The sequence below is a fragment of the Scyliorhinus canicula genome, chromosome 3 (assembly GCF_902713615.1).
Source record: "Scyliorhinus canicula chromosome 3, sScyCan1.1, whole genome shotgun sequence".
Taxonomy (NCBI): domain Eukaryota; kingdom Metazoa; phylum Chordata; class Chondrichthyes; order Carcharhiniformes; family Scyliorhinidae; genus Scyliorhinus; species Scyliorhinus canicula.
In genome coordinates this window covers 10,591,937-10,611,696 of record NC_052148.1, presented here as the reverse complement: position 1 = coordinate 10,611,696, position 19,760 = coordinate 10,591,937, and positions in this window count along the sequence as shown.

Below are 19,760 nucleotides of genomic sequence, written 5' to 3'. Positions count from 1 at the left end.
AGTAGTGAGGTATTTTGACTCCAATTTAAGAGTCTCTTGCTGTGTATTTGATAATTCACAGCTCAGGATTATAAAGCTGGAGACTGCTGGTTGAGCTCAGTGTGTGGTTCAAAAGTAGCTAAAATATCATTTGCACTCCGCACCGACTGAATTTGGTTTTCTCCATCTGCTCCATCTGCATTTCCCAAGGATGAAATTCCCCTCCCGTGGTGTTGCACTGTGGTTAGATAGTGCTTCTGCGGCTGCCCACAGTACAGCTCACCATATTATAAAATGGCTTCCGAGGCACTGGAGAGCATATAAAAGAGATTAGCGAGGATCACAACCTGTGAGGTTACAGCCATCAAAAAAAGATGGCTAAGTTAGGTCTCCTTTCTCCTGACAAGAGACGATTGAGGGTTGATAATTTCAAAGTAGACATAGATAGAAGGAGGCTATTCGGCCCAACGAGTCTTCAACCTACCCAAACCCACATCTCCACCCAATCCGCATAACCCAGTAACCCCACCCAACACTAAGGGCAATTTTGGACACTAAGAGGCAATTTATCATGGCCAATCCACCTAACCCGCACATCTTTGGACTGTGGGAGGAAACCGGAGCACCCGGAGGAAACCCACACAGACACGGGGAGAACGTGCAGACTCCGCACAGATAGTGACCCAAGCTGGGAATCGAACCAGGGTCCCTGGAGCTGGGAAGCAATTGTGCTAACCACCATGTGCTACCATACTAAACGGTTTTTTATAGAAAGGACCTTTGGCATAATTTTCTCTCTTTTTTTCCCATATTTGCTGTCTCAGGTGAGGAAAGTGGAATGCAGCCCACCAGCTGCCTCGCTGAATTTTCCCGCCATACTTCCAAACATTTAGGGAAATAAATGTTTATTGAAATATAAATTTAGAGTACCCAATTATTTTTCTCCAATTAAGAGACAATTTAGCGTGGCCAATACACCTACCATGCACATCTTTGGGTTGTGGAGGTGAGACCCACGCAGACACGGGGAGAATGTGCAAACTCCACACGGACAGTGACCCAGGACCGCGATTCGAACCCAGGTCCTCAGTGCCCTGAGGTAGTAGTGCTAACCACTTTCAGGGAAAGGAAAGTTAAGGGGCGGTTCCTGCGATGTCATGTTGGTGGGGCAGGCTCTGAATGAGACCACCTTGCCAGCGACCTCATCTGCTTAGAGAGCGGGACACCCCGATCAATTAAAGTTACAGATATAAAGGCAAAGTCCCCCCAGAACAGGCCGTCCCCCCAGGGAAAAGGGACCTCGCACCTTTCCCGCCCCCCCCCGACAGACACGTAACAATATTCACGGACGCGGGACCCACCCTCACAGACACAGGGCCCCACCCTCACAGACATGGGAATGAGCTCCCCACCCCACCCCCTCCGGGGAAACCCCCCCCACCCCGAACCTCCCTAATGGGAGCACCCCAGGCAGTACCCAGGCACTGCCCGAGCATGACCCCCTCCTCCTTCCCCCGGGGGGACCAGGACTTAACTGGGCGCCCACAGCAGGGACTGTTTACCAGGTCCCCGTTGGTCCAGACCTGTTGCAAACTCCGCCGTTGTGACGTCACATCAGGGAGGGGGGGGGGTGTTTCCTAATGTGGGGGCTAACAGAGCGCGGAAGCCCTTTATTGAGGTGTAAACGTACGGTGATGCGGTTCTTGACCTTTCATGGCAGGAAACCCATTACATCATTGGCAGGGGGCAGGGACAATTTGAACGGGATATCCCACTAGGGCGGCACGGTGGCACAGTGGTTAGCACTGCTGCCTTACAGCACCAGGGACCCGGGTTCAATTCCTGCCTGGGGTTTGCATGTTCTTCCCGTGTCTGCGTGGGTTTCCTCCGGGTGCTCCGGTTTCCTCCCACAGTCCAAAGACGTGCAGGTTAGGTGGATTGGCCATGCTAAATTGTTCCTTATTGACGAAGATTCGATGGGCAAAGTGCCCTTCTTCTGCGCTGTAGGGATCCTGTGTGTTCTAAGAAAAGCCGTTTGGAGACTCCCATTGGATTGTCCGCTCCCACCGGTATTCCCAGCTCCTGGAAACAGGGGCGGAGAATCATAGCCAGTATTTTCACTTGTGGGGAAGAGCAAAACAAGAGACCGTCATTGAGTCATAGAATCATTACAGCACAGAGAAGGCCATTCAGCCCATCAAGTCTATGCCGTCCTTCCGTGGAGAAATCCAATGAGTGCCATTCTCCATTCTAGTTATGTAGACCTGCAGGTTTATTTCCTTTGAGTGCCTATCCAATTTCCTGATGAAACCATTGATCATCATATGGGCAGCACGGTAGCATTGTGGATATCACAATTGCTTCACAGCTCCAGGCTCCCAGGTTCGATTCCGGCTTGGGTCACTGTCTGTGTGGAGTCTGCACGTTCTCCCCGTGTGTGCGTGGGTTTCCTCCGGGTGCTCCGGTTTCCTCCCACAGTCCAAAGATGTGTAGGTTAGGTGGATTGGCCATGATAAATTGCCCTTAGTGTCCAATATTGCCCTTAGTGTCCAAAATTGCCCTTAGTGTTGGGTGGGGTACTGGGTTATGGGGATAGGGTGGAGGTGTTGACCTTGGGTAGGGTGCTCTTTCGAAGAGCCGGTGCAGACCCAATGGGCTGAATGGCCTCCTTCTGCACTGTAAATTCTATGATAATCTTTGCTTCCACCACCCTTATTGGCAGCAAGGCCCAGAGCATTACCATTCCCGGGCAAATAAGTTTGCCCTCGCATTCTCCCTCTAGCTCTTAGCAAAACCTGAAATATGCCTCCTGTCCTTCTTGTACTGGGGGCCTTGTGGTGTAGTGGGTAATATCCCTCCCCCGAAACCAGAAACTTCAGGATCACGTTCCGCCCGAGGAATTGATGGCCAAGTAAGGTGCATTCATCACCCTGCCAGACAGGTTAACCTTCAAAACACGGCAAGGGCAGGTGTTAAGAGTGGGAGAGATTTTTGGGCAGCCAGGGGATGGAAGTCAATTTAAAACCATCACCATCACCATCCAGATGACAACATGATTGTAAAAGTGTTGCCACAGCAATTTGGATTCCTGGAGTGACGTGTAACACGCACAGTCCAAATATCCTCAGCTAATGGGAGCAGCTTTTCTTTCTCTACCTTGTCAAAGAACAAAGAACAAAGAAAATTACAGCACAGGAACAGGCCCTTCGGCCCTCCCAGCCTGCGCCGATCCAGATCCTTTATCTAAACCTGTCTCCTATTTTCCAAGGTCTACTTCCCCCTGTTCCCGCCCGTTCATATACCTGTCCCGATGCCTCTTAAATGATGCTATCGTGCCCGCCTCTACCACCTCTGCTAGTAAAGCGTTCCAGGCACCCACCAGCCTCTGCGTAAAAAACTTTCCACACACATCTCCCTTAAACTTTCCCCCTCGCACCTTGAAATCATGACCCCTTGTAACTGACACCCCCACTCTTGGAAAAAGCTTGTTGCTATCCACCCTGTCCATACCTCTCATAGTTTTGTAGACCTCAATCAGGTCCCCCCTCAACCTCCGTCTTTCCAACGAAAACAATCCTATTCTACTCAACATTTCTTCATAGCTAGCACCCTCCATACCAGGCAACATCCTGGTGAACCTCCTCTGCACCCTCTCCAAGGCATCCACATCCTTCTGGTAATGCGGCGACCAGAACTGCACGCAGTATTCCAAATGTGGCCGAACCAAAGTCCTATACAACTGTAACATGACCTGCCGACTCTTGTACTCAATACCCCGTCCAATGAAGGCAAGCATGCTGTATGCTGGTCACAATTGTCGGTCACAATTGTGTGATAATATTCCTTGGCTTGCCACCTTGTCATAGTGGAGAGGCTTGAATGTTCTGTTGGTCGCAGAGCAATGCCGTTGGGAGTCTTGAGCTCCTGGCGGGGTCACCCGTGACGGTGAGGTCAGAGGGGAGGAACCAGACAAAGCACATTCCAAAACAAGTCCTCGACGGCGGATCAGGCGAAAGATACGCGTTTGCTATCAACGGCTGCGTTGGCGGGTGAAGGTTGCAGCAGGAGGGAGATCCCCAGTCATAGAGGTTCCCTTGCCACCGGAACTGGACCTACCTTCAGTCAAGGACCGTGTGTCTGCTGATGTGCAACAGCAAACCCCTGTTAAAAGATGGCCCGCACCAGGGGCAAAATTCTCCGACCCACCGCAGGGTCGGAGAATCGCCTGGGGCCGCCGGAAATCCCGCCCCGCCGTGGCAGAGATTCTCCGCCACCCGGGAATTGGCGGGGACGGGAAACACCACCCGCCGATCAGCGAGCCCCCTGCGGCGATTCTCCGGCCCGCGATTGGCCGAAGTCCCGCCGCTGAGAGGCCAATCCCGCCGCCGTGGTTTGAACCACCTCTGGTGGCGGCGGGATCGGTGCCGGGAGCGGGCCCCAGGGGTCCTGGGGGGGGGGGGGTGATCGGACCCCAGGGGGTGCCCCCACGGTGGCCAGGCCTGTGGTCGGATCCCACCGATCAGCGAGCGGGCCAGTGCTGTGGGGGGGCACTCATTTTCTACCGCCGCCGCCACGGCCTCCACCATGGCGGAGGCGGAAGAGAATCCTCCAGCACGCATGCGCCGGTGGTGACGTCAGCAGCAGCTGACGCACCGGCGCATGCGCGAACCGGCGAAGGCCTTTCGGCCAGCCCCGGCTCTGGGTGTCAAAGGCCGCTGGAGCCGGTTTGGGTGCCAACCGCTCCGGCACGGGCCTAGCCCCTCAATGTGAGGGCTTGGCCCCTAAAGATGCGGAGAATTCCGTACTTTGGGGAGGCCCGACGCCGGAGTGGTTGGCGCCACTCCGCTCCACCGGGACCCCCCGCCCGGCCAGGTAGGGGAGAATCCCGCCCCTGGTGTCCATCTGGAGGAAAAGGTGCCCCAAACCCTGTGTCCCAACCCCAGACTGGCTAGAAAACCACATCCAGCATGGGCAAAACAATCGACCAGAACGGAGAACTGCCCTTGTTGCCGTGAACTCAACCACTTCAACATTGATGTCACTGCCCTAGGAGAGACCCAAAGAGCAGGAGAAGGGCAGCTGAGGGAAGATTACACCTTCTTCTGGAGACGTAAACCCGAGAATCAGCCCAGGATGCAACGATTGGTTCCGGCATCAAAAACAAACTCAGCAACCGACTCTCTGAGCTCCCTGTCAGCATCAATCAGCATCTCAAGACCCTCCGTCTACAACTTGCCAGGAACAAGTAGACAACGGTCAAGAATGCCTATGGCCCAACCTTTGATGTCAATGGTGAGTCCAACGAAGGCTTCTACTCCACCCTGGACACCACACTCTCCAACATTCCTAAGGAAGTGAAGATCGTCCTCCTTGGGGACCTTAATGCCAGGGTTGGGAAGGAAATCTGGAAAGGGACCATCGGAAGGAAGAACATAAGAACATAAGAACTAGGAGCAGGAGTAGGCCATCAATGAGATACACCATTCAATGAGATCATGGCTGATCTTTTGTGGACTCAGCTCTACTTTCCGGCCAGAACACCATAACCCTTAATCCCTTTATTCTTCAAAAAACTATCTATCTTTACCTTAAAAACATTTAATGAAGGAGCCTCAACTGCTTCACTGGGCAAGGTATTCCATAGATTCACAACCCTTTGGGTGAAGAAGTTCCTCCTAAACTCAGTCCTAAATCTACTTCCCCTTATTTTGAGGCTATGCCCCCTAGTTCTGCTTTCACCCGCCAGTGGAAACAACCTGCCCGCATCTATCCCATCTATTCCCTTCATAGTTTTATATGTTTCTATAAGATCCCCCCTCATCCTTCTAAATTCCAACAAGTACAGTCCCAGTCTACTCAACCTCTCCTCGTAATGCAACCCCTTTAGCTCTGGGATTAACCTAGTGAATCTCCTCTGCACACCCTCCAGTGCCAGTACGTCCTTTCTCAGGTAAGGAGACCAAAACTGAACACAATACTCCAGGTGTGGCCTCACTAACACCTTATACAATTGCAGCATAACCTCCCTAGTCTTAAACTCCATCCCTCTAGCAAAGAAGGACAAAATTCCATTCACCTTCTTATTCACCTGTTGCACCTGTAAACCAACTTTCTGTGACTCATGCACGAGCACACCCAGGTCTCTCTGCACAGCGGCATGTTTTAATATTTTATCATTTAAATAATAATCCCTTTTGCTGTTATTCCTACCAAAATGGATAACCTCACATTTGTCAACATTGTATTCCATCTGCCAGACCCTAGCCCATTCACTTAACCTACCCAAATCCCTCTGCAGACCTCCGGTATCCTCTGCACTTTTCTTAGAACCAGCCAGGCAAAGAGGCGAGCTCATCAATTAGCCAAGGCGCAGGTACAAAGAAGAGTGGACATCGTCGACAGGATGGATGGAAAATATTTCAACTTCAACCAGTTGAAATTGAAGAAGAAAATGACACTGCCATTGATTGTGGAACTTCAATATGTGGATGACATCGCCATCTCCACTCTCTCAGAAGAGAATCTCCAAGCCATGCTTGACACCTTACAGGAAACATACCAAAGAATTGGTTTCCGCCTCAACCTCAGGAAGACTTAAGTCCTTTCCCAACCTGCCCCGGGGCAAAATCCGGTCCCTCCCTCCATCAAGATCAATGGAGAAATAATTTCCTATATCTGGGGAGCCACCTCTCCTCTAAGGCTGAATTGATGCGGAGATCCAACATCATATCCAATCTGCGAGCCCAGTCTTCAGATGCCGAAGGGTGAGAGTCTTTGATGGCCGTGACATTTGCCCTGACACCAAGATCCTCGTGTACAAGGCGGCCATCCTTCCAACTCTTCTATGCAGCTCAGAAACATGGACTACACACAGACTCACCTGAAGGCCCTGGAGAGGCACATCAACTCTGTCTGAGACGCTGCAGCTGGGAGGACAGGTACACCAACATCAGCATCCTTGAAGGAGCCAAGAGTACCGTCATCCAGGCCATGATCATCCAAAACCAACTCCACTGGACCGAACATGTGCTTAGAATGTCAGAGTCCCAGCTGCCAAAGCAAATCCTCTTTGCCCAGCTCCAGGAAGGATCATGAACAAGACGAGGACAAAGGAAGCATTTCACAGACACCCTGAAGACTTACCCCAGGAAATGCAACGTAGACGTTATTGCAGGGAGACTTGTTCAGGAGAGACCTGCGAAGAACAAAGAAACAAGAAAAGTACAGCACAGGAACAGGCCCTTCGGCCCTCCAAGCCGACCATGCTGCCCGTCTAAACTAAAATCTTCTACACTTTCGAGGTCCGTATCCCTCTATTCCCAGCCTATTCATGTATTTGTCAAGATGCCCCTTAAACGTCACTGTCGTCCCTGCTTCCACCACCTCCTCTGGCAGCGAGTTCCATTCTCCCACTACCTACTTGGAGGAACCTACTCCTGATTGAAGGGACATAATTCCCCAAACATACCCGGCAGCAAGAGGCAGCCGGGAAAGTGAACCTGAGGAAGGAATACCAGCGATCCAGAGTCCAAGGACCACTCCCACCTCCTGGAAACACCTGCCAAGTGTGCGGTCAAAGATGCTGCTCTCAGGGGAGTTTATCAGCCACACAAGGACCCACAGAACCCGGGACTGGAGTATCTTAGGTGAACAATCATACCATTAGCCAGTGATCACCAAAGAATGAAAAGATCTGTGTACATCTCTATCAAATCTCCCCATAATCTACAATCTCCAGCCCTCCAATCTAAGCTTGTCGCTGAGAACTCCCATCACAAGAACCATTCTGATGAATCTCCTCTGCATCCTCTCAAAGGCCCTTGTATCCTTCCTAAAGTGCATTGATCAAAATTGGATGCAATTCTCCAATTGGTCCCCAAAGGGGCTGGTTTCGCACAGTGGGCCTGGTAATGCAGAGCAAGGCCAGCAACACGGGTTCAATTCCCGTACCGGCCTCCACCAACAGGTGCCGGAATGTGGCGACTAGGGGCTTTTCACAGTAACTTCACTGAAGTCCATTTGTGACAATAAGCGATTATTATGAACACCTCTAATCCGCAAACTCAATATCCCAATGCTTTGCGAATTATTCTCTCAATACATCCATCCGCCTTCAAAGGACAATTCATGTGAACTCCCAGAGTGCCTGTGTAACTGCAATTCCTAAATTCTGCGCTATTTAGTCCATATTGCCTCTTCCAAATTGTTACAGTGCAGAAGCTTATTTGGCCCATCATATCTGCACTGACATCTGAATGAGCAATTCACCCAATGCTAGTCCCCCACCTTCTCCCCATTACCCTGAGCAATTCACCCAACGCCAATCCCCACCTTCTCCCCATTACCCTGAGCAATTCCCCCAATGCCAATTCCCACCTTCTCCCCATTACCCTGAGCAATTCACCCAATGCCAATCCCCACCTTCTCCCCATTACCCTGAGCAATTCACCCAATGCCAATTCCCACCTTCTCCCCATTACCCTGAGCAATTCACCCAACGCTAGTCCCCCACCTTCTCCCCATTACCCTGAGCAATTCCCCCAATGCCAATCCCCACCTTCTCCCCATTACCCTGAGCAATTCACCCAATGCTAGTCCCCCACCTTCTCCCCATTACCCTGAGCAATTCCCCCAATGCCAATCCCCACCTTCTCCCCATTACCCTGAGCAATTCACCCAATGTTAGTCCCCCACCTTCTCCCCATTACCCTGAGCAACTCACCCAATGCCAATCCCCACCTTCTCCCCATTACCCTGAGCAATTCACCCAATGCTAGTCCCCCACCTTCTCCCCATTACCCAGAACATTCTTCTTTTTTATAATAATAACAATAATAAATTTTCTTGTCACAAGTAGGTTTACATTAACACTGCAATGAAGTTACTGTGAAAAGCCCTCTAGTCATCACACTCCGACGCCTGTTCGGGTACACAGAGGGAGAATTCAGAATGTCCAATTCACCTAACGGCCCGTTTTTCAGGACTTTGGGAGGAAACCGGAGGACCCGGAGGAAACCCACACGGACACGGGGAGAACGTGCAGACTCCGCACAGACAGTGACCCAAGTTGGGAATCCAACCCGGGTCCCTGGCGCTGTGAAGCAACAGTGCTCAACACTGTGCCACCATGCCGCCCCATGCTTCAATTAAACCTGCCTGCTCCACAGTCTAGTATCAATTTTGTTACTTTTCCTAATTCTATGAGCGGTGCAGGTTTGGAGGGCAGAAGGGCCTGTTCCTGTGCTGTATTGTTCTTTCAATTTGAATCCTCTCATTCTCGGTTATTTCATGCGTGGGATCAATTTCTCCCTGTCTACTCTGTCCAGACCCCTTATGGTTTTTAACATCTCTATCAAATCTCCTCTCAACCTGCTTTTCTCCAAGAAAAGCAATCTCTAATCTATCTTCATAACTGAAGTTCCTTCCATCCTGGGACCATTCTCATGAATCTTCTCCACATCCACAATCTTCCGAAAATGCGGTATCCAGAACTGGACACAATTCGCCAGCTCTCTCAATCTGCCTTTCCAACTTCAATGACATGTCCCTCCGAAGGGTACCTACCCAGGGTAGAGGGGTCAATTACTAGGGGGCATAGGTTTAAGGTGCGTGGGGCAAGGTTTAGAGTAGATGTACGAGGCACGTTTTTTACAGAGAGGGTCGTGGGAGCCTGGAACTCGCTGCCGGAGGAGGTGGTGGAAGCAGGGACGATACTGACGTTTACGGGGCATCTTGACAAATACATGAATAGGATGGGAATAGAGGGATACGGACCCAGGAAGTGTAGAAGATTTTAGTTTAGACGGGCAGCATGGTCGGCACAGGCTTGGAGGGCCGAAGGGCCTGTTCCTGTGCTGTACTTTTCTTTGTTCTTTGTTCTTTGAAATCGTGGGTGTGGGTTAGCGACATTGCGGGCTTTCTCAGACTCCAAAAAAATTAAATTTGCGTTGAGGGGTTCGTTGCAGGGGTTTGCCCGGAGGTGGCAGCCGTTCATCGACTTCTTCGAGAAGAATTAAGCTGTCATTGGGGGTATGAAGGGGAGGCATGGCAGGTGGGTGGGGAAGGTGGCACTGTTTGTGTAAGCCATGTTGGCTGGGGGTTTATGCCCGGGGAGGAGGGGTTTGTTGGGTATGTTATTGGAGTTTTGTTTTTAATGGAATTTGGCGTTTAATATTGTTAAAATTATTAATGTGTCAATAAAATATTTTCTAAAAAAAAAAGATTTCTGTCCCACTCGCCCTGCATCCCCTTTCGAGGACTAAAACCCATCACCTATTCACTATACCAATATAGACAAAAGACAAGCTGGGAATTAAGAATAAATGCCTTTACCCAGAGAGTGGTAAATCATTGGTTCACAATTATTGGTTCAGGTGAAGAGCAGAGATGGCTGGAGGAGAAAATGAATCATGATGGAGGAAGGAGAGAGGGTGATGCTGATAAAGATAGGTGGGGAAGGATGGGAGGGTACTGGAGTGTAGCATTAATGCTAGTATAGATTGGTTGGGATGAATGTCCTGTTTCTTGGCTGCATATTCTGTGTAATTATCAGGCAGAGAAGAAGGACATATGGCCCACATATCTCTGCTGGCTCCTGGAAACAGCCATTCTATCCATTCTCCTTTTCTTCATCTTGTTACCATTATCTAACATTTGTGTTCACTGGTTATGACTCTATCTGCTGCTGTAACGGGCTTATCCTTATTTACTCTATCCAACCCCTTCATATCTTGCAAACACACTACTCATCACAATCCCCCACCTGTCAAACCCCTCTGCCTGTCAAACCCCTCCGCCTGTCACATTCTTCCACCTGTCACACTCCACCGCCTGTCACACTCCTCCACCTGTCACACTCCTCCACCTGTCACACTCCTCCACCTGTCACACTCCTCCGCCTGTCACACTCCTCCGCCTGTCACAACCTCCACCTGTCACACTCCTCCACCTGTCACACTCCTCCACCTGTCACACTCCTCCGCCTGTCACACTCCTCCGCCTGTCACACTCCTCCACCTGTCACACTCCTCCACCTGTCACACTCCTCCGCCTGTCACACTCCTCCGCCTGTCACACTCCTCCGCCTGTCACACTCCTCCGCCTGTCACACTCCTCCGCCTGTCATGCTCGTCCACCTGTCACCCTCCTCCACCTGTCACACTCCTCCACCTGTCACAGTCCTCCACCTGTCACACTACTCCGCCTGTCACACTACTCCGCCTGTCACACTACTCCGCCTGTCACACTACTCCGCCTGTCACACTCCTCCGCCTGTCACAGTCCTCCACCTGTCACACTCCTCTGCTTGTCACAATCCTCCACCTGTCACATTCCTCTGCCTGTCACACTCCTCCACCTGTCACACTCCTCCGCCTGTCAGCCTTGCACACTGCTTTGTCTGTCACATTCCTCTACCTGTCACACTCCTCTGCCTGTCACACTCCTCCACCTGTCACAGCCCTCCGCCTGCCACACTCCTCCACCTGTCACAGCCCTCCACCTGTCACACTCCTCCGCCTGTCACAGCCCTCCACCTGTCACACTCCTCCGCCTGTCACACTCCTCCGCCTGTCACACTCCTCCACCTGTCACATGCCTCCGCCTGTAACACTCCTCCGTCTGTCACACTCCTCCGCCTGTCACAGCCCTCCGCCTGTCACAGCCCTCCGCCTGTCACAGCCCTCCGCCTGTCGCACTCCTCCACCTGTCACGCTCCTCCGCCGTCACAACCCTCCGCCTGTCACACTCCTCCAACTTTCATGCACCTCCGCCTGTCACACTCCTCTGCCTGTCACACTCCTCCGACCGTCTCAACCCTCTGTCTGTCACATTCATCTACCTGTCACACACCTCCGCCTGTCACATTCCTCTGCCTGTCACACTCCTCTGCCTGTCACACTCCTCCGCCCGTCACAACCCTCTGTCTGTCACATGCCTCCACCTGTCACATGCCTCCGCCTGTGACATTCCTCCATCTGCCACACACCTCCACCTGTCACACTCCTTCGCCTGTCACACTCCTCCACCTGTCACATGCCTCCGCCTGTAACACTCCTCCGTCTGTCACACTCCTCCGCCTGTCACAGCCCTCCGCCTGTCACAGCCCTCCGCCTGTCACAGCCCTCCGCCTGTCGCCCTCCTCCACCTGTCACGCACCTCCGCCCATCACAACCCTCCGCCTGTCACACTCCTCCACCTGTCACACTCCTCCGCCTGTCACAACCCTCTGCCTGTCACATTCCTCCATCTGTCACACTCCTCCGCCTGTCACACTCCTCCGCCTGTCACACTCCTCCGCCTGTCATGCTCGTCCACCTGTCACAGTCCTCCACCTGTCACACTACTCCGCCTGTCACACTCCTCCACCTGTCACACTCCTCCGCCTGTCACAGTCCTCCACCTGTCACACTCCTCTGCTTGTCACAATCCTCCACCTGTCACATTCCTCTGCCTGTCACACTCCTCCACCTGTCACACTCCTCCGCCTGTCAGCCTTGCACACTGCTCTGTCTGTCACATTCCTCTACCTGTCACTCTCCTCCACCTGTCATGCTCCTCTGCCTGTCACATTCCTCCAACTTTCATGCACCTCCGCCTGTCACACTCCTCCGCCCGTCACAACCCTCTGTCTGTCACATGCCTCCGCCTGTCACATGCCTCCGCCTGTCACACTCCTCCACCTGTCACACTCCTCCGCCTGTCACAACCCTCTGCCTGTCACATTCCTCCATCTGTCACACTCCTCCGCCTGTCACACTCCTCCGCCTGTCACCCTCCTCCGTCTGTCACACTCCTCCGCCTGTCACAGCCCTCCGCCTGTCGCACTCCTCCACCTGTCACGCTCCTCCGCCCGGCACAACCCTCGGTCTGTCACATTCCTCCATCTGTCACACTCCTCCACCTGTCACATTCCTCCACCTGTCACACGCCTCCGCCTGTCACACGCCTCCGCCTGTCACATTCCTCCACCTGTCACACCCCTCCACCTGTCACACTCCTCCGCCTGTCACCCTCCTCCACCTATCACAGTCCTCCGCCTGTTGCACTCCTCCACCTGTCACACTCCTCTGCCTGTCACAACCCTCTGCCTGTCACAGCCCTCCGCCTGCCACAGCCCTCCACCTGTCACACTCCTCCGCCTGTCACACTCCTCCGCCTGTCACACTCCTCCGCCTGTCACACTCCTCCACCTGTCACATGCCTCCGCCTGTAACACTCCTCCATCTGTCACCCTCCTCTGCCTGTCACAGCCCTCCGCCTGTCACAGCCCTCCGCCTGTCACAGCCCTCCGCCTGTCGCACTCCTCCACCTGTCACGCTCCTCCGACGTCACAACCCTCCGCCTGTCACACTCCACCACCTGTCACACTCCTCCGCCTGTCACAACCCTCTGCCTGTCACATTCCTCCATCTGTCACGCTCCTCCGCCTGTCACACTCCTCCGCCTGTCACACTCCTCTGCCTGTCACTCTCCTCCACCTGTCACACTCCTCCACCTGTCACACTCCTCTGCTTGTCACAATCCTCCACCTGTCACACTCCTCCGCCTGTCACATTCCTCCGCCCGTCACACTCCTCCACCTGTCACACTCCTCCGCCTGTCACATTCCTCCACCTGTCACACTCCCGTGCCTGTCACACACCTCCGCCTGTCACTCTCCTCCACCTGTCACACTCGTCCACCTGTCACGCTCCTCTGCCCATCACAACCCTCCGCCTGTCACACTCCTCAACCTGTCACACTCTTCCGCCTGTCACAACCCTCTGCCTGTCACATTCCTCCATCTGTCACTCTCCTCCGCCTGTCACACTCCTCCGCCTGTCACACTCCTCCGCCTGTCACACTCCTCCGCCTGTCACACTCCTCCGTCTGTCACACTCCTCCGCCTGTCACAGCCCTCCGCCTGTCGCACTCCTCCACCTGTCACACTCCTCCGCCCGGCACAACCCTCGGTCTGTCACATTCCTCCATCTGTCACACTCCTCCACCTGTCACATTCCTCCACCTGTCACACGCCTCCGCCTGTCACACTCCTCCGCCTGTCACACTCCTCCGCCTGTCACACTCCTCCGCCTGTCACACTCCTCCACCTGTCACACCCCTCCACCTGTCACACTCCTCCGCCTGTCACACTCCTCCACCTATCACAGTCCTCCGCCTGTTGCACTCCTCCACCTGTCACACTCCTCCGCCTGTCACACTCCTCTGCCTGTCACTCTCCTCCACCTGTCACACTCCTCCACCTGTCACACTCCTCTGCTTGTCACACTCCTCCACCTGTCACACTCCTCCACCTGTCACACTCCTCCGCCTGTCACATTCCTCCACCTGTCACACTCCCGTGCCTGTCACACACCTCCGCCTGTCACTCTCCTCCACCTGTCACACTCGTCCACCTGTCACATTCCTCCGCCTGTCACACTCCTCCACCTGTCACACTCCTCCACCTGTCACACTCCTCCACCTGTCACACTCCTCCACCTGTCACACTCCTCCGCCTGTCACACTCCTCCGCCTGTCACACTCCTCCACCTGTCACACTCCTCCGCATGTCACACTCCTCCGCATGTCACACTCCTCCGCATGTCACACTCCTCCGCCTGTCACACTCGTCCACCTGTCACATTCCTCCGCCTGTCACACTCGTCCACCTGTCACATTCCTCCACCTGTCACACCCCTCCACCTGTCACACCCCTCCACCTGTCACACTCCTCCAACTTTCATGCACATCCGCCCGTCACATTCCTCCACCTGTGACACTCCTCCACCTGTGACACTCCTCCACCTGTCACACTCTTCCGCCTGTCACACTCCTCCGCCTGTCACACTCGTCCACCTGTCACATTCCTCCGCCTGTCACACTCGTCCACCTGTCACATTCCTCCGCCTGTCACACTCCTCCGCCTGTCACACCCCTCCACCTGTCACACTCCTCCAACTTTCATGCACATCCGCCCGTCACATTCCTCCACCTGTGACACTCCTCCGCCTGTCAAACTCGTCCAGCTGTCACATTCCTCCGCCTGTCACACCTGTCCACCTGTCACACTCCTCCGCTTGTCACACACCTCCACCTGTCACACTCCTCCAACTTTCATGCACATCCGCCCGGCACATTCCTCCACCTGTCACACTCCTCCACCTGTCACACTCCTCCGTCTGTCACACTCCTCCGCCTGTCACACTCCTCCGCCTGTCATACTTCTCTGCCCGTCACACTCCTCCGCCTGTCATATTCCTCCACCTGTTGCACTCCTTCACCTGTTACATTCCTCCACCTGTCACACTCCTCCGCCTGTCACAGTCCTCCGCCTGTCACACTCCTCCGCCTGTCATACTTCTCTGCCCGTCACACTCCTCCGCCTGTCATACTCCTCCGCCTGTCACGCTCCTCCACCTGTCATGCTCCTCTGCCTGTCACATTCCTCCAACTTTCATGCACCTCCGCCTGTCACACTCCTCCGCCCGTCACAACCCTCTGTCTGTCACATTCCTCCGCCTGTGACATTCCTCCACCTGTCACACACCTCCACCTGTCACACTCCTCCGCCTGTCACACTCCTCCACCTGTCACACTCCTCCACCTGTCACACTCCTCCACCTATCACAGTCCTCCGCCTGTTGCACTCCTCCACCTGTCACACTCCTCTGCCTGTCACAACCCTCTGCCTGTCACACTCCTCCACCTCTCACACTCCTCCGTCTGTCAGCCTTTCACACTGCTCTGTCTGTCACATTCCTCTACCTGTCACACTCCTCCGCCTGTCACAGCCCTCCACCTGTCACACTCCTCTGCCTTTCACACTCCTTGACTCTCACACCAACCCTGTCCATCACACCCTCTTGGCCACCATACCCCCTCATTTGCCATATTCCCCTCTTGTCATACCCCAACCTACTTATACACCAATCACCTGTGACCCCCATCACCCATCAAGCTGACTGCTCAACCCATCCCCTTGCCTTCAAATTCAGTCCATCACCCAATACATCCACTGCCTAGTTTTGTCTGGGAAATAGGGCTGGTCTGATGACCAGTCCACTGTTATTGAGCATTATTCCCCTTTCAATTTTCGGATGATTTTCAGTAATTTTGACCTGAAGCAAATCCCTGCTCCCACTGAATCTCCTCTTCCCCAATTCCCCGCTGATATTTCTGTTTAGACAGCTCTATCGGGGACAGTGGGGGTAAATTCCAGAATCATTGTGGTGTTCTCGGAGAAAGTTTATCAGCAGGGCACCAGCGTCCTCTTATGGCAAACTGAGGAATTGCAGAACCTGTGAAGAAGCTAACTATCTCTTAAAACTGAGATAAACACAGAACTAATTTTAAGCCTTGAAATTTTATTGTAAATAGATGAGTGACCAGTTACATCCCGCTGCCTGTTCGAGGTGGCTGGTAGGGGAATTGAACCCGCGCTGCTGGCCTGCCTTGGTCTGCTTTAAAAGCCAGCTATTTAGCCCTGTGCTAAACCAGCCCCTATGGTAGCACAGTGGTTAGCACAGTTGCTTCACAGCTCCAGGTTCGATTCCCGGCTTGGGTCACTGTCTGTGCAGAGTCTGCACGTTCTCCCCGTATCTGCGTGGGTTTCCTCCGGGTGCTCCGGTTTCCTCCCACAGTCCAAAGATGTGCAGGTTAGGTAGATTGGCCGTGCTAAATTGTCCCTTAGTGTCCAAAGAATGTTAAGTGGAGGGGTTACTGGGTTACGGGGATGGGGTAGATACGTGGGCTTCAGTGGGATGCCCTTTGTAAAGGCCGGTGCAGACTCAATGGGCCGAATGGCCTCCTTCTGCACTGTTGATTCTATGACTCTATGAAAAACCTGTGGAGGTTCTGGAGGAAATTGAGATTTGGGAATTTGAATTCGGAATCCGAAAGGGAATTGGGGGCAGAGTTCCCACTCTCCTTCAGTTCAACCCACCCGCAGCATATGGCAGCGGGATGGACTGGAGCGAGTCGTCTGGTTTCCTTCTGAGGGTGGGGTGTCCTTGCCTCCATCCCAGCCCCCTCTCCTCCCCCCCCCCCCCCCCCCCCCCCCCGGCCACGGTACAACAGTCAGCAAACTATGCGATGTTGGAACTTTCCGGACCCCCTCTCCTCCCCCCCCCCCCCCCCCCCCCCCCCCCCCCCCCCCCGGCCAGCGGTACAACAGTCAGCAAACTATGGCGATGTTGGACACTTTCCGGACCCCCTCTCTCTCCCTCAGCAGCGGCCACACCGGTTTCACGATTTTTGAAAGCACAAGTGAACCGCGCCGTCGGGAACGCTGCCCATCGGAGACGGGGAATCGGGGAGGCCTGAGTGTTTACTGGACCAGCGTTCCGGACCGCTTTCTGGCCACTGTCGAGGTGATGGGGAATTGTGATTTGGTGTCAAATCAGCCCCGCCTCAATTTTGGCATTGCAACCTAGGGCGCGATTCTCCGCACTCACGACGGGTCGGAGAATAGCGGGCGGCGTAAATGTTTACGGCCACGCTGGTCCGACGCCCTCCCGCTATTCTCCCCCCCCTCCCCCCCACCCCCCCCCCCCCCCCCCCCCACAGCCGCCCCCCGACACGAATCGCTGCCCACCGTTTTTTTACAGCGAGCAGCGATTCTCCCCTGGCCGATGGGCCGATTTCCAAGGCTTTACGGCCGTTTTTACGAACTAAAAACACAGCTGCTCTGACCGTTCATAAAAACGGCCGTAAAGTCCCGATCTGGGGAACCATGGCACCGATTGGCACGGCCGTACCACGGCCGTGCCAAGGGTGCCATGGGCCCGCGATCGGTGGGCACCGATCGTGGGCAGCGGGTACTTACCACGTGCACTCTTTCTCCCTCCGCTGCCCCCCGATGGACCCATCCGCGGGGCTTCTGAGGGGCATACCGGCCCGCGCATGCGCGGGTTTCACGCATATGCGTGATGACGTCATCCGCGCATGCACGGGTTGGAGTCGTCCAATCCGCGCATGCGCGGCTGACGTCATCATTGCGTCAGCCGTCGCTAACTTTGGCTCGCGGGCTTAGTGAAATTCGTTAAGCCCGCGATGCCGGAGTTCACGGCCGCACGATGCTAGCCCCGACCGGGGAGCAGAATCGGTTCCCGGTCGGGGGCACGGAGGCTGGTGTCAAACCCGCCCGTTTTTGACGCCAGCTTCGCGATTTTTCGCAGGTGCGAAGAATCACGCCCGCAGTTTCCACCTAAGCCCGTCCTGTGGGCTGGATTCTCCGCCCCACCGTGCCACATTCCTGCCCCTACCCGCCGGCGGGATTCTCCGTTATACCGGCCGGTCAGTGGGGTTTCCCATTGTGGGGCAGCCCTCACGCTGTCAGGAAACCCCAGGGCTGCCGGCAAAACGGAGAATCCCGCGGCGGAGAATTCCGCCCTGTATTTTTATTCATTGTGTAGATTATTTACGCGGAGGGAATCCCCGTTCCTGAGACACTGGGCAGGATTCTCCGCTTGCCAATGCTGAAATCATAATCGGCGATCGGGCGGAGAATCCATTTTGATGGCGCCTATTTGCAGATGCTCTGCCCCCTCCAAAATGGAGTCATCTGTGAGTACGCCACAGTCATTGGGACGGCCTGAGGACGTCAACTGAGGCCCTCCCCCAATGCTCCACCCCCGATGGGCCGGGTTCCCGACGGCACGGGACACGTGCACTCTGAACTTTGGTCAACATCGCGAGGCGGCTGCGGACTGTGTCCAGCACTTGGGCGGGGGGGGGGGAGGCAGCCATACCGCTGGCAGGAGGGGCTTCAGCGGGGGCTGGGGGGGATTGATGGGGGCTGGTCCGGGGGTGGCGAGGGGGGGGTTACAGAGGGACAATATCTGGCAAGCCGGGTCCGTGGACGGCAGGTTACAGACCCGGCAAATCTCCAGCCGTTTCTGTCGGGAACGCAGTGTGCCTACTCGCTTCCCAGCAGGCAGGGGACCGGTATGGGGACGGCTCCGACTTTTTCACCGTAAAGCTAGACACTTCCTCCGGACATAGCCTCAGAATGGGAGAGTCCAGCCCTAAGTGTTGATGCCGGGACAGGATTCGATGGACTTACACAACAGCAAAACTGGCGTTGTACCTCTGGACCGATTCAGCGACGGTTATGAGGCCGGGCTCCGCCATTGGCACTCTGGAGGCTGACAAGCTGCAGCCACATATACCCACTGCACTCTCCACACACATCATGCCAACCTACAGGATGGCAGGGAGGAAAACATTACCCCGTTTCACAGACGCCAAGTAGGAAACCCTGCTGGTCGGCGTGGAGGAGAGGCGGGTCACCCTGTACCCCGCCCTGGGAAGGAGGCTGCCAGCCGATGTCGTTCGCCGTACCTGAGCGAAGGTGGCAGAGGTGGGCAGTGCCACCAGCATCCGGACCGATCTGCAGTGCCGTATAAAACAGGATAACCTCCTCCAGGCGGCCAGGGTGAGTAGGCAACACCGTGCTCCTGGCACTAACTAACCTATGAACCACACATCGCCACCCATACTGACCGCCATGGCCGTGTGCCCTGGCCAGAGGTCACAGCTACCCACCCACTGGGCTGCGTGCGTCGGACTGTCTAACACTGTTGTTTTCTGTTCATCCCACCCTGGGGAAGGCTGCCCATAACCCCGGGGAGCGGGAGAAGGCTGGAAGGGGGACCGCCGGACCTGCGGCCCCCTCACCCCCAGACCTGCCGCCCCCTCCCCCCCAGACCTGCCGCCCCCTCACCCCCAGACCTGCCGCCCCCACCCCCAGACCTGCCGCCCCCTCACCCCCAGACCTGCCGCCCCCTCACCCCCAACCG